Source organism: Mytilus trossulus, unplaced genomic scaffold (assembly GCF_036588685.1).
Source record: "Mytilus trossulus isolate FHL-02 unplaced genomic scaffold, PNRI_Mtr1.1.1.hap1 h1tg000138l__unscaffolded, whole genome shotgun sequence".
NCBI lineage: Eukaryota > Metazoa > Mollusca > Bivalvia > Mytilida > Mytilidae > Mytilus > Mytilus trossulus.
The window spans coordinates 2,091,229-2,118,178 of NW_026963302.1; the positions used below are offsets into that span (position 1 = coordinate 2,091,229).

The window sequence follows — 26,950 nt, forward strand, 5'->3', positions numbered from 1 at the left end:
CCATTTAAAAAAAAACATGTATTTGTTTATTCATATACCAATAACAAATTCATAACAAATTATAAGAAAAATTGAACTACACATATGGGGCCGATTTTTAAGAGATACAAAAAACACTTGTTGTGTCGTTGTTTCATCTTCCCATATGTCATGAAAACGAGAATATTGTCTTAAACCTTTGAGATAGATGTTTATCCAACATCTGGAAGAGCTAATACAGTTTTCGTTTTTGAACATTTCTGGTTGGCAACGTTTTTAATAATAACAATGTTGTTTTTCATTTCAACATCATCCTTCCTTGTTTTGTTGTTTTTGTCCTGATTTCTTTCACGAGTTTGTTCACACTGTCTGCAAACTATATTCGAATTCGAAGATTTGCGTCTTGTTATTTTCCAAAAGCTTTCACGTCTTATATAAAATCTTGGTTGATGATGAGATTGTTGATGGGTGACAGTGTTAATTTCATGACGTTCTTCTTCAAACATTTCAGCATCATGCAAATGTTCATCTGATACTGAAATAATGAAAACATAATTTATTAAAACTGTTTAACTTGTGTTCGCATTACCATATGCAAAAAAACCCACTTAATTCTGAATTAGCTAAGGAAATAATCATAAATGTATAAATCTCTCCTATTTCTTGAATTGTCAGTTACCGAGTGTGTTTAAAGAATTGCACGTCACCAGTCGCGAGAGTGATTCATTTTAAAATTAACAATACCGCTGCCGATTCGTAAATTGTCAAATACCGAGGGTGTTTCATGAATTGTAACTCATCGAGAATGATTTATGAATTACCAGTACCTCTGCTGATACATGAACGGTCATTTAACAATGGTGGTGCAGACATTGTTAGTCGTTAATAGTATCATCTGCCCGATAGTCTAGACTCGGTTTACTCTCGGTGGATTTGAAACTTTAACTCGGGTTTGTTTTAGTTAGATTGCCCTTTCTTACTATATGTTCGGAACCCCTCTGCGAGTGGTCTTGTAATTTAAAGCACGGATTATACTTTTGATCGGATCACGTAAAATATCGAAAATCATAGACAATTTCATACAAGAATGGATCTCCAGGTGACCAAGTATTTTCAATATAGGTACGACGTTAAAACTCACCAAAGACACCAAGCTAATAATTTAGTGACAGAAGTGCTTTTCGTCTACACTTTACTCATCTTTGGTGTTCAAATTAAAACAAATAGAAGGTAAAAAAGTTTTAAAGTTTTCATATTTTAAACTAAAAGTTCAAGGTATGTCAAATGAATTACAGTAATAATATGCCGTTACTTACAGCAACTGTTTGCTGACTTGAACTTGCAAATGATATACATTAAGAAAATGAGTAATATTCCTGCTCCAAATAGTCCACCAAGTATACTCCAAAATCTGTAATAAATAGATTATAAACATTGTTTTTGTTAGGAACACATTGATAAATGATACAGAATTGAGATAGTTTTCTCCTGTCTTATTCTTTGTGAGTAAGACATTTTATTTACCGCGTTTACATGAAAACATTCATATAGATGTTCATGTAATTCCATCACCTATATTTACTCTAAATTACCATAAAGCGGGTTATTTTCACGGAGTGTACATTTTCGCTTATTTTTGCGGATAGAATAAATTCCGCCAATTTAAAACTCTACGTTCAAAGTTATCGATTCAGCCAAAATAAATAACCGCCAAACTTTTTCGTTTACCTTATTCAATGAAAATCGCGAAATTGTACACCCTCGAAAATTACCCGCTTTACGGTATGTGTAACAGTGATTCGAGTTTTACAGTCAACAAGGTTTAAGGTTGAAATTTTACCTCAATTGAATTTTCTTTTTAAGTTTCCTTTGGGTAATGAAATTAAGCTCTTAACATTTTACCATTCCTGGTAACACTTTCGGATACACGAAATTTATGATGTTTTGCTTTATTTCATCATTAGTTTAACGAATATGACTTGAATTCATTAGAATATAAAAGACAGCTGTAAGTTAAGAAGACAGAAAAGAATAAGAAATGTTCCTTTCTTTTTCGCCAACTGATTCAGTCTTTCTTTTGAAACAATTAGTTCAGACAAATACAAAACCTAGATGAATTCGAAACACTAGCAACTTTCGTTTAACACCCAGTTGTCCAGTTGGACACGCATAGCACATGCTATTAAAATACACCTTCGTCTCGTTTCCACGGAAAAAAGTATGGTGGATTACACAACTTTCATTTTAATATTCAGATCTAGCTGATCAATTCTGAAATACATGGGATGAAAAATACCATTATACTTGGCCTCCTGTAAGGCTCTTTCACGTCCGGTAACAAATGTAATGCCCTCGTTATGGAAAGGTGCCAAAGTTCGTGCCAACTAAAAAGCCTTCCGTCTTGCATTTAAAAAACAGAATACATTCAGCATGTTTGACAAAAGACCAGAATCCACGGTGGGTATGGTTGTCCTGCGAGAGAACGTACTGTGCTGGTGATTTGGTCCTGACGGGTGCTGGTGGGTTCTGATTCTGTGCTGGTGGGTTTGTTTACATTGTATCAGAACGGCAATAAAACGACTGTTTTGTTGCTTAATTTTTCTCTGATGTGTCATAAGTACCATGCAAAGTATAATACAACAATATTATATTGCAAAAGTCGTGCAAGTTCGTTAAACGGAATTGTCCTGACGCTGTGCTGGTGATAAGAAAAACGGTCCTGGTTCTGTGCTCCTATGTCCTGGTTCTGTGCTTTTATATTTTAGTTAAAAGTGGCATATATTCAAGATCATTGATGCTGTACTGTTATTGACTTATTAGCTGTTGTCTGCTTTCTTAAAATTGACATTGTTGTGAATCTGTTTACTGTTATTATGAGAGAAAAAATACCCCTATTTTTTAAATTTTTTTTTAAACTAACTGTAATCTTATTTATTGGCCTGTTAATGGAACCCTTCTTGTCCCCTTTTAAGAAAAGAAAATATGTTTACGATTTTCGGGATTACGATCATTTTGCAAGCTCACCAAAATACGTTGTAATTTATACAATACTTATATAAAGTAGATGATGTGGTATGTTTGTTGTCAATGGACAAATTTCCATAAGAAACCAAAAGAAGTATGTGTTAACAACCATAGTCATCGACCTTCAACAGTAATCAAAAAAATAAAAATGTAAAAGGTTTTGCATAAAAATGGAGAGCAAAAATATAGAATAAAGGACTTTCTGAGCGTTTGAATCATGTCTTTAGCAGCTTAAAACACATTTGTTTGTGAACAATTGAGTGCTGACTATAGGAATGACAATAGTATTGCGGGTTTGTTTGATGGTGGTTTTTTTTTGGGGGGGGGGAGGGATGGGGATAAGTTAGAGCGAGGTTACAGTGAAAGCTTGGAGTAGTTTCCCGTAAGATTTAAAAAAGTTGTATTGTAAAAGAAAAATGTATCTTATAGCTATTAAGAATCACTTGCTCTAAGACTTTTTCAACAATTTTTTTTTTGTCTAAACGGTTATCAGGTATTATTTTTTTTGGAAAGTTCGATAGAACACTAAAAAAAATCACTATTTTATGAAAGGGCAGGCTAGAATATGTCAGAGAATGAAGACGATATAACCTGGAGAACACTAATAAAATTAAGATTTCTTAGCTTTTTTCATTTCAAAATAAATATTTTTGATAGAGAATTACGGGGGAAGAAGTGAAAAATGTGTCCTTCTTTTCTATATATAAATATTTTTCATGAATAAAAATAAAATGTGCCTTGATTATAATTGAAAATGAGTAAATGGAAAAAATACCCAACTAAAATACACTTTTATTTTAATATTGGTAATATCACTAAGCTTTTAAGTTTTGTGTGTCAAACACACCATCTCTGTAGTAATGACTCCTTACTAAGATATTTCACTTCATTCATTTTTTTTCTGCATTTTTTTATATTGTGAATTCATAGAATTATTATATTAAAATGTAGCCTTAATTTATATTTAAAAAAACTGAATCTAAAGCCAGATATATCAAACATGTTTGTTTCCATCTATCCGTTTTCAGGACAGTAACAATCAACGTAAACACGCCTGGAAAGTAAAATGCGTACTCGGCCGTCTGTAATCGACCATTTTAAGACACCCCAGGCTCCTAAAAAACAAGCCAGGGTGGGGGTTCAAAGATGCAAATTAAGTACTTATATCAATATTTTATCTTTTCGTGTACGGTTTATGACCCCTCCTGTCGCCTGTCAATTCCAAAATGTTCAAACTGCAATAGTATCAAAACAACACAGACAATGAATAATAGAGATATAATTTTGTACATATATCAAGGGGAAACTTCTTGCAAAGCATTATTGTTTGTAGTTCATTATTGTATTTAGTAGAAAAAGAGAATGTAGTGAAATTAAAATCACTATTTTTGTAGAAAATTCACAGACCTTTGTACAGAGATTTTTGTTATGTTTAGCATGGGATCAACACAATGGTTCATTACAGAGTAAAAAAATCAAAATGTCTATCTACCTTGCACCTTTCCGAAAATTCAAATCAGATAACGAAACTTATTCCAGCAACATTTATAAGCAATTTAAGATTGTGACCCTCACAGTTTCAATTCACCACAAATATTCTCGTTACAACGAATCATTTTAAATACAAAAATACGTGTTCCATGCAGACTTTTGTTTATCTATTAATATATGTATACGGATAAAGTTATGAAAGGCAGCAGGGTCATCAGGGTGAGGAGTCCATGTCATCTGAAAAAAAATGCTAAGCATAGATCTAGAAAGCGACCGATAATCATGACATTAAAAAAACTCTCTTCTTTTCGACTTTTTTCGAACAAATTGACACATTAAATGAATTATATGGTATTATGGAATTTTTAACTTTTTTTAGATACTATATATTGTTATCTGATATTTGACGAAAGATGTTGCCCTTTTATGTTATAATGTAAAACAAGTTCAGATTATTTGAAAACACATATTAAACAGCCAAAATGGATGCACAAGAAAATAGGAGTCATAGATCCTGTTGGCAACAATTATCTGGCTAATTTTATTGATTTTGTAACATTTGTTTCTAATATGACCAACTTCTTATCCAAAATCACCAGCACCGTATCAGGACCCACCAGCACAATGACAGGACCCACCAGCACAGTACAGTATCAGGACATGAATAAATTGAGAAAATGCTAAATTTTAATACATTGCAATGTTTTTTCACAAAATTGTTTTGTCGTGTGGATTGCGGTATAGAAAGCGGACTCTATGAGCATTTTTGTTTTATTTTTTCAGTTCGAGATTTTCTGAAAATGAGCATTTTTGTGTTACGCTTACTGAAACAGTTTAGAGGGTCATTTTTTAATGGTTTATATATGAACCCATAAGAAACGAAATTGTAAAATTTCAACTGTTTTCTTCCATTTTTTATGAGTGAAAACGTCAAAAATCATCATTTTCGTCTTTGTTTACATTTTTTCATTGATCACCAGCACCCGTCAGGACCGAATCACCAGCACAGTACGTTCTCTCGCAGGACAACCATACCCACCGTGGAATCGCGTATAGTGCGTGGACACTTAATGTCATCATTAGTGCATATTGTACTACGTGTACTTATGAACTAAATTGATATGTGAGTGCGAACACACTGACAATTGAAGATGATATCATCAATGACTGACTGAGTTGATAAACTATAATTTTAAAAAATCTTACGAATTCAGAAGTTAGGTACAATTTCGAACTCGAATTCGGTCATTATTTTCTGTCAAATAATTTCAATTAACGAAATAATAAATATCTTATCTTGTAAAAATTAGTTCTAAGCATGTTACCTTCTGAATTAGAATTACCACTTGGTTTTAACTAACAGGAACAACACGACGGGCGCCACGTGTTAAGTACGATTTGCTTACCCTTCCAGAGCATCTTGTTTCTACTGGAGTTTGTGTTGCTGATATTCGTTAGATTTCTATGTGATGATTTGTATACCGCTATTTATCTTTAGATTGTTTTTTTTTTCATGGCATTGTCAGTTTGTTTTCGACTTATAAGTTTCAATATCGGTTTGGAATATTTCGCCTCTTTTGTGCGAAATTTTTTACTTCATTGCGTTAACGACCAAAAATGATTATGATCGATTATGTACTGATTGTCAAATTCCATTACGATGTATTAAAAGTTAAATTCAAAAGGAAGAAATTAAATTAATGTTAATATGTTACAGTCTCGATTTATTTCCTCCCTTGAGTTCCATCTTGACGATACACTGCAATAAGTTAATGAATAGAATTCAAATTTCGTTCATATTCCTAATTAATTTTCATAAACTCTGGACGGTCTAATGTTAACTAAATAATGAAACTTTTGCTCTTTATGGAAATTCGTCGATTCTCCAAATTTTGTATGTTCTGCAATAACTAAATGAATTAAAATCGTACGTGCGTTGCATGTCAAAGAAATTCTATTCAGCAACATCTAATATATTGTAAAGAACGAGGTTTATTTGTAAAGTTACACAAATCTGCTTAAAGAGAATTTTGATATTTGATAATGTGTTATACAATAAAACATATTAGTATTAAAAGTGTTCACTAATTCATGCTTATCGGCATATGCAAAAATTTCAATAGACTTATTATGAGTATTTTGCATAGAAATAACACTTTTCAGTATAAAAAATATAAATGTTTAGAAAATTCAGCGCTTTGTCGGTTTGTACTATAACATGTAATTGGCTATTACATATAATTTTCCAACCTCGGCGTTACAATTACATGGATATCTTAAATGTCACCTTAAACTACCAAAACATGTTTAAAGGACGTCTAGGATTGCATGTCTTGACGACCTTATTTTTGTTTTTCAGTATTATGTTATTTTTCTCAACAACCGATCGGTCTATCGATATTATACAAACAAGTCAATACCTTTAAAAGAGGGACGAAAGATACCAGAGGGAGGGTCAAACTCATATATAGAAAATAAACTGACAACGCCATGGCTAAAAATAAAAAGACAAACAGGCAAACAATAGTACAGAAGACACAACATAGAAAACAAAAGACTAAGCAACACGAACACCAACAAAAACTAGGGGAGATATTAGGTACTCCGGAAGGGTAAGCATGTCCCGCTCCACATGTGGCACCCGTCGTGTTGCTTATGTTGAGTAATATGTGGCACCGTTAAAGTCCACAATTCCTCTAAAGTCCACAACACCGCTAAAGTCCACAACAATTTTCCGCTAAAGTCCACAACGCCGCTAAAGTCCACAAACTTTCCGCTAAAGTCCACAAAATGACCTCCGCTAAAGTCCACAAGAAAACGCCGTTAAAGTCCACAATAACAAGTTCCGCTAAAGTCCACAAAAAAGCACCGTTCAAGTCCAAACATTTATTTTTTATTATCAAAAGATTAATTCGCTGGTTTTTTACTCCCAATAGTATATATATCTAATAAAAAGCATGAACACGTGTTTTTTCAAGGTATTTCTTACGAAAGCGTATTAGGCACATAGTAAACATAAAATGTGTAATGAAATATTTTTCAAAGTCGAAATATTGACATTCCAAATTTTAAAATTTCGACTTAATCTCGAATTTTTGACCTTCTCAAATTTTTGAATTCCGACTATGTAAAAATTCAAAATTTTGATTTTTATTTTAAACTCGAAATTTCGACTTTTCTCAAACGCAAAATTCGACTTTTCTCAAACTCAAAATTTCGACTTTACTTCAAACTCAAAAAATTACTTTCTTAAACTCCAAATGATTTTTCTTATGATGCGTTCACACGTAATTCGCTTTACTGTCCGAACGTCGTTAACTTTTAATTCGTCTCAACAAAAACGGATTTCTAAGGCGAATTGGTTAGTGCGAATTAGACAATTCAAATCAATTCGAATAAAAAAGGAAGAGTGTGTGAACACGATTAGCGAATTCGATTGACCTTTGATTCGAATCAAATGTACGTGTGGACAAGGCATTTAACTCAACATATCGACTTTTTTTTAAACAAAAACAAAAAAACTTTTAAAACTGAAAATTTCGTCGTTTCCTCACTATTTAAACATTATGATAGACTGTTAGTAATCAAACACAGCTACATGTACTAATATTACAATTTTAGAGGAGAAGACATGGACGCAAATTAAAAACAACCGAGGATCCACACATTTTGGCAATTTATTTTCAGAAATTCGTTTGGTTCTAAAAGTATGATATGGATAATCATTTTATATTGAAGAGTTTCATTTGGAAAGAACATGCATGTTGACAGAAATTTTAAGTTTGAATATATTTCAAGATTTAGAATGTAAAAGTTTCAAGTTAAAGTCAAAATTTCGAGATTTAAATAGTTAAAATTTCAAGTTGAATTCGAAATTTACAGATTTGAAATGCCAAAATTTTTACTATGAAAAAAGAAGTTCACTGCAAATTTTATTTCTACTATATATTAAAAGAAGATGTGGTATTATTGCCAATGAGACGCCTTATTATGTCCCTTATGTGGGACCTTAAATTAACGGCCTTACTATGTCCCTTATGTGGGGTTCACACATCGCCGATTATTGCTCCCGTTTGAGACCAAACAGCGATACGACACGAAGAGTGAAAAAGTCGGATTACTATCCTCAATTATCTCGAGTGTTCTCTCATTATCTGAACAAAGTCGTATAAGTTCGTAACAGATTCCTACGGGTCGGGAAGGGTCCGAATAGTTCGGCGAAGCACCCCGACAATTATGGGCGTCCCGTAACATTCGGGGAAACTCAGCCGATTTTGTCTAGTAGGATTATAGTCGTGCTTGTGTCGTGACAGATTATGCTGTATCGGATCAAAATCCTAACAATGTTCTGTGTATTCTTTACGGTGTCCTGTGGAACGGGAATGATCTTGAGAAATTTTTCATTGCTGTTTTTCTGCCGATTTAGTCAAGATTCGATCCAGATCTTGTCGATTGCAAAACGATTTTGCCTCGACCGTTCGGGAACAGTCCCGTTATTAATATGAAATTCGTCAATGATACCCACGTCAGAGTCCCGACAATTACAAAATACAATACGACTGAGACGGGACAAAGCCGTTTGCAATGCGATAGAGCGGACCGTGATAGGATTACTTTCCAACAGCACATGATCATCGCGAGTATACCGACAGTTTTCCAACAGATAACTTCCGTCAGCGTCGGTTCACTGTCTAGTCACTGTTTGATCTCTATCGGATTTGATTCGGAAGAATCGGGACGCAGTCGTGACAGACTCGATCGAATTTCACCAGGTAATGCGGGGTTCAAACATTGCCGATTATTGCTCCCGTTTAAGATCAGACAGCGATACGACACGAAAAGTGAAAAAGTCGGATTAGTATCCTCAAATATCTGGAATGTCCTATTATTGTCTGAACGCAGTCGTTTTAGTTCGTAACAGATTCATACTGGTCGGGAAGGGTCCGAATAGTTCGGCAAAGCACCACAACAGTTAGGTGCGTCCCGTAACATTCGGGGTAACTCAGCCGATTTTGTCTAGTCGGATTACAATCGTTCCTATGTCGTGACAAATTCTGCTATATCGGATCGAGTTCCTAACAATGTTCTGTGTATTCGGGACGGTGTCCTGAAGAACGGGAAAGATCTGGAGAAATTTTTCATTGCTGTTTTTCTGCCGATTGGGTCCAGATTGCATCAAGATCTTGTCGATTGCGAACCGTTTTTGCCGAAACCGTTCCGAAACAGTCCCGTTATTAATTCTAAATTCGTCAATGATACCCACGTCAGATTCCCGACAATTACAGAATACAATACGACTGAGACCAGACAAAGCCATTAGCAATGCGATAGAGCGGACCGTGATAGGATTACGTTCCGATAGTACCCGGTCATCCCGAGTATGTCGACAGTTTTCGAACGGATAACTTCCGTCAGTATCGGTTCACTGCCTTGTCACTATCTGATGGCTGATGAATTACATTCGGTAGAATCGGGACGCAGTCATGACAGACTCGGTCGAATTTTACCCGGCGAAAGATACAAATCGGATTAGAAGCGGATTTAGAACGGAATTATCGGGATAAATTCGCTTGGAAACGGTTGAATATCGACGCTTCCTGAACAATATCTGATTGTTGTCGTGATTAAAAATTTGGTTTACTAATTTTAATTAAGGTGGTATCCAACACTTTAACTAAAATAAATTTGGCTCGTTTAATTTTCATAAAATTTTGACACAGTATTTACTTTGACCCTTTTAAAAAAATATAAAAATTTCAAAAAATTTGAACTAACTGTTTTATCAGAAAAATTACACTGGTTATATAGCAGTTTGACAAACACTTATTTTGATCATTGAGAAGCTTAATATTCCCTTTTCAACACAACGTAATTAAAACGTTAAGCTGATTTTACAGAGTTATCTCCCTGTAGTGTTAGGTACCACCTTAAGGTTTGAATTTCCATCCACGATTCACAGGATCTTGATCAGACTTTTGACAAATTTTAATCGGGAATGGTCCTGTCAAACTGAAACGGCAGTAAAAAAAAACGTGAATGTGTGACCCCAGCTAAAGCCCCAGTCCCACTAGACCACGATTGCACCATGCTCATCTCGATCTAAAAAAAATCAGAACGTGGTGAGGTCGCGGTATGGGCATGATTAATATCGCACTGACGTTACGCTCGATATTGCGTCCCAATTGGTAACGTCAAAATTTGACGTTTTACGTTGGTAATCGAGTATACTTTGTTCGTTTTGATTGTAATCATTTTTGATCGATATGGATACTTCAAAGTCTTGAATATGTATGAAACATTTGCTACTGTTAGATATGCAAGCAAATGAACTTTTCGGACTTCTGAATCGGCTTGTGTTGTATTTTTTTTTATATATTTATTGTAACTTTTATTTTTTTGCTCTTTTCTTTTCAGTTACTGTATCTCTTTACAATATTTAATTCTCTCTGTCTCGGATATGAAATTCTTCTGTTCTGTAATTAATATTTTACCTATTTTTATTGACAAATTACAATATGTATTTTTTTCATTTTAGATAATTATTCATTTTCTATTTAATTATAACTACTTTTATATATTGCAGTTCTTATCGTGGTTTCTATGATTCTATCTATTTTCGAAATTTGTAATTTGGTTATTTTGTTTTGTCCTCTGATCTTAAAACATAAAATCGAACCGTACTTGTTATTTAAAAACAATGAAATATCGTTCATATATCATATGATAATACGAACTGCTTTCAAATTCGATGGCTAAGGAGGAGGATTGGCCTAATGAGTTCATATAAAGTAATAAAAAGCATGGTAATTTTAAGATACGCTCGTGGCGAGATTTGTTCGACTCCGAAACTAATCGACAGTTATTGCAACTATTTTAACTTAAGGTCGCCTGATGTCCGGCTTCTCCTACCTTTGATGACAGGTCAATAAAATACAACAAATGTCGCTAATACATGATGTGGTGTTTAACACCAAAACAAAGAACAAACTTTTAAAAATAATTTGAAAACACATATATGTATAGCGTCCCGAATCGAAAACGATCAAAACGTAAGAAAATTGCTCAGTGGACAAACTTGCAAGACATTTGATTTGTTAAAAAACGAAGTCATTTCGACTTAACAGCTTATCAAAAAGTATGTTATCGTATTGTGGGATGAAAGCACAATTACGAAAAAGCACTGTTTTATATGCTATAAATTGAATATTTAATAAAATGACGTTGAAACTGACAGTGTTTTTGAAAAAAAGCGGCGAAATTCGACATTGGACAATCTTGCAAGACAATTTCCCGAGGCCAATGCGTTTTTATTTGTGGTGCGAGTGCTGTAAAATTCCGGATTTGAAATGGTCTATCTAAGCACATTTGTAGGAATAATTTATAAAAACAAAATTTTATATCATCTGATATTTTCAAAAGCGATAAATTTTGATAACTTACCATTTTCAGAAACCTGACCATGGCGTGGATTATTCATTTTTGAAAAAGTAAATTTTTACCGTTCGATCAACACAAAAACAGCAATGGCGTCATAAATTATATTAGACGTTTATCTTTCATGCGATTTTTCGCGGATTTTAAACTTTTTATAAGCCCACAAAAATTCCTGCAAAAGTTATTTTGCGAATAATTTGTTACGTCTGACACGCATATTTTTGACGTTTTGGTCATATGTGTATCATTATTTGAAACTATTATGAAAAGTTAAAGAATATTTTTAATATTTTTGGAAACAGTAATACCTGCCTAATCTATGGATATAAATTTCATAAAGCTGTACTAGTTAGTTTTCATAGAAGAGCTATTTATCAAATTGCTCTGTCTAATTTCACGGCATTGACGCAATAACGTGTGTAACGTGACTACGATCTGTGGAAAAAAAAATGCAAATTTTGATGATCGTAGTACGATCATGTAGATCGCAGTAAGGTCGTATCACGGTCGTGGTGAGGTCTTCAAGATCGTGATGAGCATGGCAAACTTTGAACAAAGTATTTATGGTAATTTACCTTTTGCTTATATTGAAATTATTTTTTAAAACTAAATAAAAATATATATAAAAAATCTTGCATGTCTGCTTTTTTTTTTTTTTTTTTTTTTTATCAAAATCACTCACAAGTACGTTATAACGTTATTTTGTTTTAGTTTGAAGTAAAGTCGAAATTTTGATTTTGAGAAAAGGCGAAATTTTGCGTTTGAGAAAAGTCGAAATTTCGAGTTATAAAAAAAATCAAAATTTTGAATTTTTACTTAGTCGTAATTCAAAAATTTGAGAAGCTCAAAAATTCGAGATTAAGTCAAAATTTCGACTTTGAAAAATATTTCATTACAAATTTTATGTTTACTATGTCCCTAATACGCTTTCGTAAGAAATACTTTGAAAAAACAAGGGTTCATGCTTTTTATTAGATCATATATATACTATTGGGATTAAAAAACCAGCGAATTAATCTTTTGATAATAAAAAAAAATGTTTGGACTTTAACGGTGCTTTTTTGTAGACTTTAGCGGAACTTGTTATTGTGGACTTTAACGGCGTTTTCTTGTGGACTTTAGCGGAGGTCATTTTGTGGACTTTAGCGAAAAATTGTTGTGGACTTTAGCGGTGTTGTGGACTTTAGAGGAATTGTGGACTTTAACGGTGCCACACTGCCCAATGTATGTATCTCAGTCAGCAACTGACAGGCAATGATCCATCAATATTTAATACATAACGTATTTAAATCATTAGAACTCTGATGACCATTTATAAGTCATCAGCTGTAAAAAAAAAAAAAAAAAAAAAAAAAAAAAAAAAAAAAAACAGGATTAATTTCCCCTATCTATCAATATTGGTTACACCGTTTAAGTTTTTCTTTTTTGTGGTGTGCATAAGAAATCCTGTATTATGAACATGCACATATCGTTACAGACAAGTTCCAAATTAAAGAGCAGTGTCTTTTTCAATTTCTTTTTATGTTACAACTTCGAAAGACCGTTATGAACATGCTTGAAATATTCACCCTTCGACGTTTAGCAGCTAAGATATATATCTATTATAGTGACACTAAGAATGAACCATTATAGATTGCAGTGATATTCGTTACATTAAAAATATTAGATCAAAACAGCATTAATTATTTATCATGCAGTAATGTATGAAGATTGACCATTGCTTTAAATATATGACTTGATGAATGTACTCAGTCACACAAAATGAAAGAGAGGATGTTTCAGTTGTTTATCTAAAGAAAACGCTATTTAAAAACTTTATTTTGTTAAATGTGTAAAATATTTAGACATATATGTATACATATATTAACTTTTTGCTCCTTAGTAAGTTAAAACCAGATTTGTGAACGTTGTAATTTTAATGGTTGCATTATAACAGTGACAATTTTAGCACTCAAATCGGATTTCCATGTACTTTTAGAGTTATTAAAGTTAAGATATAAAATAAAACGGTTTTTCTGATTGAAAAGAAGACTCTGGGGCTGCAAAATTTAAATTTAATCGATTTGTTTGTGCACGATTGCATGCAGGTTCCATATATCATAAATGAATTTTATTAGAATATTGCATTCCATCAAATCTAAAAGAATTATCAAAATTAAATCAGTTCGCTTTATTTTATTTAGATTGCTTAGAAATAAGCTTCTCTTAATTATCTAGTCAATTTATCGCCTGCTTATTTCAGCGTTCAAGATAACAACACACACAGAGTTCTATTGATATTAGACAATAACTCCAGTTCATATACGTTTTCAATATTTTGTGACACTTGGAATTAAAATGGAATTAGTGTTTGTTAAGCAGAAAAGGAAATTAATCTGCATATGCTGCCAGTGCTTCCAAAACCGTATTAAACAATTCAAGAACAAGCTTTAATAAATCATTACTTAAAGTACAAATATTTATAATCTTAATTTTTGTAGAGTGCGTTCAAAATTATAGTAAAAATTAATGGTACAATTTGACAGAGAGGGTTGGTTTTGAAACTAAAACGCAAGATGTATGTTCTTGCTTTTGTGTTCTTGTGTTTCCGTCTTAATGACATATGCACCTCAGCATTTTTCAGACATGTCTAACGCCGTTTTAAACATAACAGGTTTAGTTATATTATTCGTATGTTGTTTTTCTATCAATTCAAAAACCAACTGCCTTATTTATGATTCATAAAATACAAATATAGAAGACAGCAACAAACGATAAGTACTGAAAAACAGGCTTAAGAAAGGAAGATTAATAATGTGACAGGTTAAAATATATTTGTTAGTACTCAAATTGTCTCTCAGCCTAGGAAAATGGTAACATAATATTGTAAAACTCAGTGGATAATACTTGCTGTGTTTAAAACATTACCGGCAGAATGAAGTAACAAATACTAGACATTGTTGATATTGAAATGTGAAAGGAGAGAGTTAGCACTCAAAGATACAATTAGAAATTTTCAGTTAAACTGTGGGTATTTTTTAAAACACTGACAAAAATAACATTTTCCTGGAACTAAATCATTTTTATTCATTAAATTTCCAACCCATTTTTCTGCAAAAAGTTCATTCTAAATGCGTATTTTAATCATCAATTTAAATTGTGAAATAGCATGTTTGAATTGTTATACATTTAGAAACATTTAAACTTTAAATAAGACAAATACCGATAAAAGTTTAAAAGAATTCAAACTCTCTCATTACATAATATACTTACAGAGTCGGTGAAATGCTAGAACTACTGCTGCTCGATGCCGAGGTTGAGCATATCGTAGAAGAACAAGTATTTAACGAGGAACCAATACAGCAAAATTCATTTGACGCACATTGCAGATCTTGGTAGTTATTGCTGCTATCAGTATAGCTACAATTAGTCGTTGCCATAGCAAAGAAGCATTTTGTCTATTGTCTGAAAAGGAACAAGAAAGAACATTATTTTATTTTTATATTGACCTGCTTTTTGGCTTACCCTCCAAATGGTCCACTAGAGCTTCTCCCATCACTTGGCGTCCATCGTCTGGCATCTTCCGTCTTTGTTCCCTTCTGCATAATGCATGCATAAAACGCGTAGGATATTCGGAACATTATAAAAGTGCAATCAAATGATTTTACCATAATATATTATTACAGTCCTAATTCAGAAGTTTATAGAAATTAATTGGTGTGTAAAATCAACCAATTCAATCATAAAATTGAGAATGGAAAATAAAGGGAAGGACTTGTGTATTTAAGTGAAAGATCCAGTTTACAAATCAATATAATGCACACGGTAAAAATAAAATGCACGAAATGTGTGCCAAGATCAACGTTTTAGACTAATTTATTGTATTGTTTTAGTTGTTATTGGCTTTTGAACGAGCTGACTGTAACTGATAGATTTCTCATATCTGTTCTGTGTGTCTTTTTTGCTGCGAGGGATGTTTAATAAATTCCATTCCAAGTCCGATCTGTGTTTTTGTTGAAGATTTTTCTGCTTTGTATTGATCTCATGACTTAAGCCACGGGTGTCATTCGGTTTATCGAGAGAAATGATCGTGAAAGAATATCTAACGGCGGTCAAGTATTGAGAGACGATCGTGAAAGTTCTGGTAACGGATCGTGAAAGACATTTAATCGAGAAGACATATGAAAGTTCAGTAAATATTATAATTTAATAAATTACACAGACACATTTACGACAAAATAAAACTGTCTGTCAAAATGGTTCAACATTATGATCAGTATGTCAGAATATCCAGTTTCAAAAGTACATAGTTATTACAAAACGACAAAAGGCAGATTGCTTCTCGACATTTCAATGACGTAAAAAATGTAAACAAACCCGATTTTTTCACAAATTCGTCTAGATAAACTACGTTTATCAGAATAAGGGCATTGTAATTGAATTAATCAAACGGGTTTCATAGTTATTTTGTATAAATATAATCTGAAACTTGGTAAATAAAGAACTATCTACACAAAATAGATTTTTTGGATCGTGAAAGATCACGTACCGCATTTTTGAAGATCGTGAAAAGGATCGTGAAAGATCTGATGCTACGAATACGTTCACATTATTCTTCCATTATATGATAATTATTGATATTGAAAAAGGCTAAATAGGTCAACATCCTCAATAGGTTTAAGCCAAACAAGTAAAATGTTGAAGAGCATAGAGGATCCAAAATTCCAAAAAGTTGAACCAAATACGACTATGGTATTCCTTAGTTTTTCGAAAAATTCAAAGTTTTGTAAACAAGAATTTTGTATCAAATGACCACATTATTGATATTCATGTCAACATCGAAGTGTTGAATACTGGTCTGATGATACCCTCGGCGACGAAACGTCCACCAGCAATGGCATCGACCAAGTGGTGTAAATAGTTAGCAAAGGTACTAGAATTATTATTTAGTACGCAAGACGCGCAAATACATTAAAATTATTATTTGCGCATTTGTGAACATGTCATGAATTATAGGATACCAATATTTTGTATATTGAATCCTATACTAAATGTCCGTCAGATAGAATTCACCTGACCCTGAATTTGCCTCATTTCATGGATGAAGATTCATTTTAGTGGTCAAGTTCGTATCGAGGATTCGTTGAGCTTTATGATAACTGTCTGTTGTTATGATTGTAAGGTGTATATTTTCGACTTGTGCAAGGTTTCAACTAACATTGAACTCATTATCACGTATCATTCGGCAATGTTTGTATTATGTTGTTTGGCCTTTTAGTACGGTGACTGAGTAAGGAAAAATCGCTTATTTAAGGAGTTTAATTGTCATTCGAACTATACGGCTATAAATCACAGTATTGGTAGTTCAAATGTTAAACTTAACATTTTTACTTGTCGTCAAAAAATCGTACGGTGCAATTTTCGTAAAATGGGCTTTGAAGTACGTTAGTTTACTTGAACGAAAAATTGACTAAGAAAAGGTTTAAGGTCAACATTGTAAAATAACATCCATGATATGATTTCTGTTATTATATACATTGTTATTACACCTTATTCATGTTATTTTAGCGATTTCAAATAAAGTTTAGCAAAATGTATTCGTTATTAAAGAGTTTTTGTAAAAGTTTAACACTACAAATACTTTGCATTTATTAGTTTAATTTCCTGATTTTTTTAACGCAAAATGTAAAATATTTAACATTTTTATGATATTTCATACATTTGGGTACCTTTATTAATCAATAGTATCAAGTTCATTTGTCTTAGAAGCACTATTTCAGCAATTCAAGTCAGAAAAAATTCATAACGTTCACATGACATAGACGAAGCTCATATACAGCCTCTTATAGATACAAATACGCAACTGGTATGTGATGTATTACTTACATTTACATACTGGGATATGTTCCTTAAAGCAGTAAACATTCAGCTGTCAAATGTTAGAGCAGAACGAGAGGGAAATTGGTCTCCTCCTTGATATCGTCATCTCAAATGTAACATTATATGTTTGTAACTACCCGTACCACACAAAGGTGGATGCCAGTTTACATACTCAATATGCTTCAATTTTCTGAGAAAATTCGATCACCTTATATATATGGCTTTTTCCTTTTTTGACATATTCCTGGACATTTTAACAGTACTATGACATGGCAACAGAAAAGACCGTTACAAAAGCCTCAAGGGGATTAGGTGGCACTGTAGGCATAACAAATCAAAAGTCTGCACTTGTTAAGTGAACCCATACTAGACATTTAATAGAATCCATTAGTCGTGTAATGCTGAAAAGGGATGGAATTGCTGCAAATTATGCAAATTCACAAATAGAAACAAAGCCAACAGCAATCGAAAGAGACGAAGAACAAATTATTGTCACTGTGAACCATCTAAATGATTCATGACTGATCCCTTTGGTGTGGAATCCCACACTCAATGATTTATCAATATCTCTTCTTAAATGCATGCTTCAAGACATATTCGAGGTTTTTTGCTCACAGTTGTCGAGGAAGGCTTGAACATGTCTAAACATTTTATCACTAGTGCTCTTTCTTAAGATCACAAGGAGTTTTATAGTCCAATATCAAATTCAAACATAAACCTTAAATATAAATCGGGGGAAATACTTTCAGGTCGCATAAATACATAACTTGTGATTAGATGTGCACTGATTTCGGCAAAATGTAAAGATGATGTTATCATAGAACATGTGTTGTCGCACCCATTCCATCATCCCCTTTTCAAAATGACGGCACCATGAGAAAATCATGCAAGTCGGATTTTGTGAAGCAATTCGAATCTAAAGTCTCTTGCGCACTTTAAACAAAAATTCCCTACCTTCCTTTATACCATCATGATGAAGCACAACTTACATCAGATATTGTATGGCATTGGTTCAATTTATTAACGCTAAGAAAGGTAAAACATACGGCAACCTTGCAGCTGGCTATTAAAAATATATGTCCCAATGAATTTCTATGGCGCACATAGTAGCACATGGTTTTGACCGCTACGACACGAACAACTCTTTAAGTCTGCCGAAAGGAAACGCCGCACAGAGACTACAGCTTCCATCAAAGTGTATCAGATTATAGAACAGAGAAGTATTCCTGACTGGAAAACTTTGAAAAATCCCATGAGATTCCACCTGATGTGAGCTTTACATAGTCAGAACGTTTGTTAATTCCAAAATTGTCAAAATTATTTAAACCAACACTGTTCATGGCTGTCGTAACTTTTTCAGCATGCAAGATAAGTCCTATACCCAATGCTTTAAACTTTGACACGGAGTTTAGGAAAATGTGAAAGTGTCGAAAAACAATCATACGGACCTCTTATACAGTTGTAATTGTTCTGTGTGTTCGCTACTATGAAAATAGGGCACATACAAGCGAGTTGTGGTTGCAGATGTGGAACATTAGCAGTGTAAATGATGGGCGGAGAATTTCACCCATTCAATAACTATGTGTTTGTCAATCAATTTGTAAACTATTGCCTGCTGCACATGTTCTTACCGGATGCGACGCACATTCGTCTCTGTTTGGAGTAGGTATACAAACTGTCTACAAGGCTTCGAAGAACACGCACGACTATTTCAGTAGTTTTTAGAGTTTCGGTAATATTGACAATGATGAAGCCCTTGTTTTGGCATGAAAGATAATTTTTAAAGGTTTATGATGAGAACTATCTCTATGTTATTGTCAGGTTACCTTCCTGCGAGAAGGCACTGAAACAGTATGTTTTACGTACTTCGTTTCAAACTACAAATTTAGACCGCATTACACATTGCTACACCCCTATCCGATTACCTTTAGAATACGGTTGGCGAGAGTAAAATGATGCATTACACACCGTGTATTTTAAAGAGCATATTTCAACAGAATATTTGCAGGATATTGTGTCTTCATTGAAAGGAATATCTGCAGTCATGTGTTTGTTCACTACAAAACCTTACATATCCGGGGCTTTGATCCTGTAAAGGGTCAGAATTATGTAGAAATTTCAAATCATGTTCCTTGACAATTAATCAGAAGATATAATTCTGTTGTGTGGACCTTTTTTTATTGGAATGTTGAATTGTTACTATTTTCGAAGTATTGAGTGCTTTTTAGTTTCAATAAATTTCATTTATGATCTTATGCTAAATATGTCTTCAAGACAGTAGGATGCAGGTAAAAATAATATTTGTCATTTTTTGATGAGGTTGAATGTCAGCCCGCAAGGTTACTACTGTTATTTTAACAAAATATGTGTAGAATCTAAATAGTTGTATATTTCTTCAAATTTTTTAAGTATGGAACAAAAAAATAAAAACAGAATTTGATCTTTGACCTCATTTTATGCAAAACTGTTACCACATTTCTTTTTGACGACATCGATATTTCAATAGTACTCATTTTTCCGAATCCAATGATATATAATATAGCCATATAGTGTGTTTGACGATTAAATCTAAAAAACAATGGTTCTCGTCACCGTACTATTTTGAATATATACATTTTGTGCCTGTATGCTATAGCGACAAGGTGTTTCGTGTATGGTGTATATGTCTGTCTGCATGTTTCTTATATGACCATGATGGCTTCAATTGTGTTTGATTTATTAAATGATAGTTAGATGTCTATGCCTGGCTGTCAGTCAGGGTTCATATACTTTTGACCTTATGTTCCGAATTAATTGGCCAAGCATAACTTTTACAATTGTCAGTTTCTAAGGCACTGTAAGGATCGGACCACATTTATTTGGTGTACGGGATATTTGTAGAGATCTGTATGGCATCGTTCATCTGACCATGACCTTTTTTATGAATTATTGACAATATTAAGTGCACTTGACACTTCTAGTAAAACCCTTGATATTATAGACGTTCAACAAATATACTATCATAAGTAAAGAAAACAAGACATTACAGCATTTGCGCTTTGGTATTCTATAGTATGTCCTATATACAAGTAGTTAAATCAATCTTTATCTGCGTTGTTGATAAAGAACTTAAAATGTTCTGTTGCACAAAATGTTGGTTATCGTTCAATCAAAAATTACACATGAAATGTCCTTTTTTGCTATGATTTTTTGTTTGATGGATAACAAAACATTTGGTTTAAACGTTGCATATCCATATTATTTGCTACTTAGTGTCGGTATGCCTGGAGTGCACATTCCGATTCACAGAGCTGAATCTTTCACACTTATTTAGACACGTTATTAGTTTGTTTTTTTTAGCTCACCTGGCCTTAAGGGCCAAGTGAGCTTTTCTCATCACTTGGCGTCCGTCGTCGTCGTCAGTCGTCGTTAACTTTTACAAAAATCTTCTCCTCTGAAACTACTGTGCCAAATTAAACCAAACTTGGCCACAATCATCATTGGGGTATCTAGTTTAAAAAATGGGTGGCCTGACAAGAATTTCAGATAAATCCGACAACCTGTTGTTGGGTTGCTGCCCCTAAATTAGTAGTTTTAGAAAAGAATTTGCTGATTTTGGTTATTATCTTGAATATTATAAAGATAGAGATAAACTGTAAACAGCAATAATGTTCAGCAAAGTAAGATTAACAAATAAGGCAACATGACCAAAATGGTCAGATGACCCCTTTAGGAGTTATTGCCCTTTATAGTCAATTTTAACCATTTTTCGTAAATCTTAGTAATCTTTTACAAAAATCTTCTCCTCTGAAACTACTGGGCCAAATTAAACCAAACTTGGCCACAATCATCTTTGGAGTATCAAGTATTAAAATTGTGTGGCATGACCCGGCCAACCAACCAAGATGGCTGCAACGGCTAAAAATAGAACATAGGGGTAAAATGTAGTTTTCGGCTTAGGGTGCAATCAATAGTTTATTTCTATGACGTCATATTTTGAGGGACCATCTATAATTGACCCTTAGTGGTGTTAATGTTAATGAAGATACTTGTATAAAACTAGATATCTTTAGAATCAGAATTTTCTCTAGTGTATAATGAAATAAAAATAAATTGTACTTTTAATAGTACCAAAAAGTTTTATCCAGAGAAAATGGGAAAAACATTGCCTAATCTATGCATAAAAAACATGAAATCAGGCCATTTGCACACCCATGCAGACATGATACATGCACATTTTTCATATTCAAAACTGTATGAATTTCATAGGTTTTTACCTAGTCTTTCTAAAAATTTATGCTTCAGGCTACGTTCGCCTGCTCCGAAAAGAGCTACAGTGGGTGCAAATAAGTTTTGCACTTTTCACTGCCAAAAAAACAGGATGTTTACAGTTTGTCTCCCCTTAAAACATGTGTATTTAATCTAAATTTTAAAAATTATTTTAATCATTCAACCTGTTTTAATTGAAGCTAATTAACTTATTTTTACAATCAAATATAAAAAACATGATACTTTTTTTACCAATTATGTTGATAAAAAGGGACTTCCCTCCAAGTCTATTTTTAGTCGGGGAATAGTTTTTTATACGAAACTGTTTATAGCACCCTTATAACTCAAAAACCAAAGAATAAAGAGCAAATCTGACATGCCGTAAATTTTTTCATCAGGTGAAGATCTATCTGCCTTGAAATTTTCAGTTGGATCGGACAACCTGCTGTTAAGTTGCTTCTCCTGAATTGGTTATTTTAAGGAAATTTTGCGGTTTTTTTGGTTATTATCTTGAATACTATTATAGATAGAGATAAACTGTAAACAACAATAATGTACAGCAAAGTAAGACCTAAAAATAAGTCAACATGACCAAAATGGTCAATTGACCCCCTAAGGAGTTATTGTCCTTAATAGTCAATTTTCATAAAATTTGTAAATTTTTACTAACATTTCCAACTGAAACTACTGGGCCAAGCTCATTATAGATAGAAATAATTGTAAGCAGCAAGAATATTCAGTAAAGTAAGATGTACAAACACAACCCCATCACCAAAATACAATTTTGTCATGAATCCATCTTCTTCCTTTGTTTAATATTCACATAGACCAAGGTGTGCGACACAGGCTCTTTAGAGCCTCTAGTTTAACTTTCGAGGCAAAGTGTTGATTAGTAAAAAAGATAATAGCTTTAATGATCATCCTTATCAAAATAGTTACAACCTTCAACCACTTGCAGATTTATCAAATGATAAAAGAAATACTGATTTCTGATTACTAGTATTGAGTCTGGTCACGCATTTTCTTTCACGATCGAAATAATACGTTGCCTGATCCTTCACGATCAAGTTTGATGGAAATTCAACAAATCCAAGGTTTTTATAAACAAATTAACGCTTTTAATGGAAGAACATACTTTAATTTTACTGTACTATCAGATACCACAAAGAATAAATTTCCAATATATCATGATATTCTGAAATATGACAATTATAGGTACAAAAAGCGTGTTATTTGTAATTAATTTCATAGACACGCATTGCGCCTTTTGTGTTTTTTCAAAAAGTACTTCAAATTTTCTTTATCTTCTTTCACAGTTTTATATGTTGAGTAATTTAAACCATTCTGACAGACATATTTTTTTGTTCGGATTTGTTCCGCGTTTTAAAAATTAAGCGATTTTTTTCAAAGATTCTGAACTAGAATGTACATTAAATGTCTTTCACGATCCGTTACCAGAACTTTCACGATCGTCTCTCAATACTTGACCGCCGTTGAATATTCTTTCACGATCATTTCTCTCGATAAACCGAATGACACCCGTGTAAGCCCTTTTTAACTGATTTTTTAAGTTTGTTCTTGTGCCTGTCATGATTCTGTGGTTACGGGGCTGACGTTAGTTCATGTTTGTCATATTTTTTTCTGTTAAATTACATTTTTTTTTTTACACAAGGGCGTTAGTAACCCGTGACTGATATTTTGCGATATCGACATGTAAAAAACTCATAATTTCATATATATCACATTAAAAACTAGACCGAAAAAATGTATATTGACTGTTTACCTAGAGATGTTTAGTTTCGTAATACAAGTTAATTAAAAAAGTATGTGATAATTCCCACGAAAAGTTGACGCACCGGTAGACTTTAACAAAAGCTCTTTTTTTATCCAGGAAATGAAGTTAAAACAGCTAATGTTCACATTCTGACAATCATTATGTCGTTTCTGACACTTTATTTATCAGAGGTATGGAATGACGTCTTACGATCGATAAAACAGTTCTCGCAGCAATCAATTATTCATAAATAGATATCATTTGTATTGACGTGATAAATCTTTGAATTTAAAATGCTATATAAAATCTTTACAATCAGGCAGACTAATGGTTAAAACAAAATAGTCTTTTACGTCTATAGTACTAACAATACTTCCTCAGATTGTTTTAAGAATTAATAATTCATTCATATAAAGGAAATTGTTTGAAAGTTTTTTTTATTACCAATATTTCCTTGTTGTAATTCTCCAGACTTTTAATTGAGATTTCGAGTTTCAAATTGCAATATCTCTTACAAAAATGTTTGAATTGTTAATGTTTGTCGAAAAAAAGAAACTGAAATTGATCAATCAGTCTTCGAAGAACATTTTATTGAGATTCGATACCTGTTTTTCTTGAAGTGCCATCAATTAGTTTCAATTTACAACGAAACATTAATTATAGTAACTCATATCTGTAATAAAAGTGATTATTTGACTGAAAACAAATCACCAGCAGGAATATAACTCATAAAATCGCATAATTTACAAACGAAAAGTGCATTCAAACACATTTCATCTTTAATCAACTTCAAGAGAACATAAATGTTTTAAACATGAATTTTACTTGATGCTAAAACTCTAAATTTGTCTGCAAAATCAATTTTTAACACAATTAAATCAAAAGTAGAGTAATATTCAACCCATTGCTTTACATAAAGATGAAAAAAAAAACTGAAAAGCTTTCAGAACACTTTTTATAAAAGCTGTCAATCACTCCGGAAATTCGAACGCACAGTTGAGCATTAATATGTACATGTATTATGTAGAAACATTTCACATGGGCGATGCTGTCTTAATTTAGAACCAAGCTGCGGTTAGAACTGATATTGAGTCCAAATTCCTTTGATTTTTTACCGTAGCTAGAGTCAATTCATATGTTTTGCGTCTGCTTGTGATGCGATACGTATAAGGGGATACAGATGTATTACATTTTTCCTGTTTTAAGTTTGTTTGCCTTTTGTGTAACCAATCAGGTAAAGGAAGCGGTGTGATGTAATGTAAAGGTACACATGAGCAAGAGTTAATTCACTTTTTTTTTAAGTCGCGTCCCATGATGATCATCTGTTTATGATGGGCAGTTCTCTACAATTGTTGGGGTTTGAAGGACATGACCTAGTTTTCTTCAGATTGTCACAGCATATCTTACTTATTGGAAGGTCAATGTACGAAACCTTTCGAATGTTTCGAATTTCTCCATTGGTCAAGGTAAAAATAAAAGTGACAGAAGTGTGATTGTACAAAAAGTACATGAAGCCCGCCATAACTTAGCTTCTTCAGTCTGGAAACTCGTTAGTTCAATTACAGTTGTCTTTCTATAATCTTCACGCAATGTATTTGACATACCTAGCAGATCTTTAATAGTGTATGTCAAAATAATTCCAAGTCTAACTCGTAAAAAAAATGTTATTCCGTAAAACGTTATTTAAATGTTATTTGCTCTTTTATTTTCATTATTTTATTTATGGACATTTTCTAGTCAAAGACGTATCTGACATAAACAGACACATTTCGTATTTAATCATCTTTTTTGGGGCAAACCGGAGTGCCTCAGTAAAACAGGCGAAGAGATAGACTTTCTATTATATCATTTTAAACTTTTACGTGTTTTATATAGAATATTGTGATTTTTATTTCACTTCCGCAATAATTAAATTTCTTTCCGTGTTGATTTCATCGTCTGTCTACACGTAGTTATCATGTTTCAGCTTTTTAAAAAGCTACAACGCTTTTTATTAGAAGAATATATTCTGATATTAGGGATAATTTTTGAAATGCATACAATCTTCTATCATGATTGATTCACTTTCGTGTTGTGGAGTGCAATTTACAAAAAACAAACTTACGCAGCTTCATTATTATTAAAAGTTCCTTAAGTACATATAATCTGTACCGAGGTCTATGGAACAATTATTTCGAAACGACGTCTTGCGTGTTCCTGGTATATATAAATCAATCATCTATTAAGAAAGTAAATAACAATTTATCAAAAACCGAAAACGTACAAGCAGGAACAATGGTCGGATACTGGTAATGAAGATAAAAATAAAATGCAAAGTAAAAAATAATCAAATTGATATACTACTGCTCAATCTAGATTAATTTTTAAACATATACCTCATTGGCTGATAAATGTATACGTCTAATCTTTTATATGCTTTTTTTTAAAGAAAATTTAATGTTTTATTGGAAAGAAGAGGGGAAAGTTTGCTTTATGAAGTAGTGGTGATTGTTATTGTGGCAATAGTATTGGGGTGACGTTAGTGATAATGGTGACGGTGTCGTTGTTTATGTAAATAGTGATGGTGGTGGTTATTTTGATAATGGTAATGGTGGCGGTGATTTTGCATGTGATAATAAGATAAGATCTGATAAAAAAAAAATCCAATTAAAAATACCTGAAGGAAATACATGTACGATTTGACTTTTAGATGTGTCGATCCAAAGGCCTTATTTGGTATAACTTTGTGAATTTCTGATTTATAATGTTTTTAATGTCGTATTAGATTTTGCCTGCTTATTGTCTTATTGAGCGCCACTTACGATTCTTATGTAAAAGAAACGAGTGCCTGGTGTACCGAAATGAGCATAGATTCATTTATAATTTTACTCATATATTTCGCGTCAGTTTCATCCAATGGACTAACGGTCTAATCTATATAAACAAAACGAGAAACGAGAAACACGTATATATTACATAAACAAACGACAACTACTGTACATTAGATTACATACATATTTAAAGAAAACGCAACTCCCTTTAAAATATCTTCTGTAGACTGGAATAAGTATTTTCAACAAGACTAAAAGTCTTCGTTAACTGTATCATTTGACCTAATACTTCTCCTCAATACCGTGGCATCTCGCCCCCTTCCCCTAGCCA

At 32.8% G+C, this 26,950-nt stretch overlaps 1 long non-coding RNA gene across 1 annotated transcript in view; it reads right to left on the reverse strand.

Moving 5' to 3' along the window:
• Positions 1 to 1,295: 1,295 nt before the first annotated feature.
• Positions 1,296 to 26,950, reverse strand: part of LOC134700315 (uncharacterized) — a 36,244-nt gene continuing 10,589 nt past the window's right edge. The window contains exons 2-3 of the long non-coding RNA XR_010103836.1: positions 15,181 to 15,372; positions 1,296 to 1,390 (exon numbers count right to left, since the gene is read on the reverse strand). This is a non-coding gene — a long non-coding RNA (uncharacterized LOC134700315). The remainder of the gene's footprint in view (positions 1,391 to 15,180; positions 15,373 to 26,950) is intronic.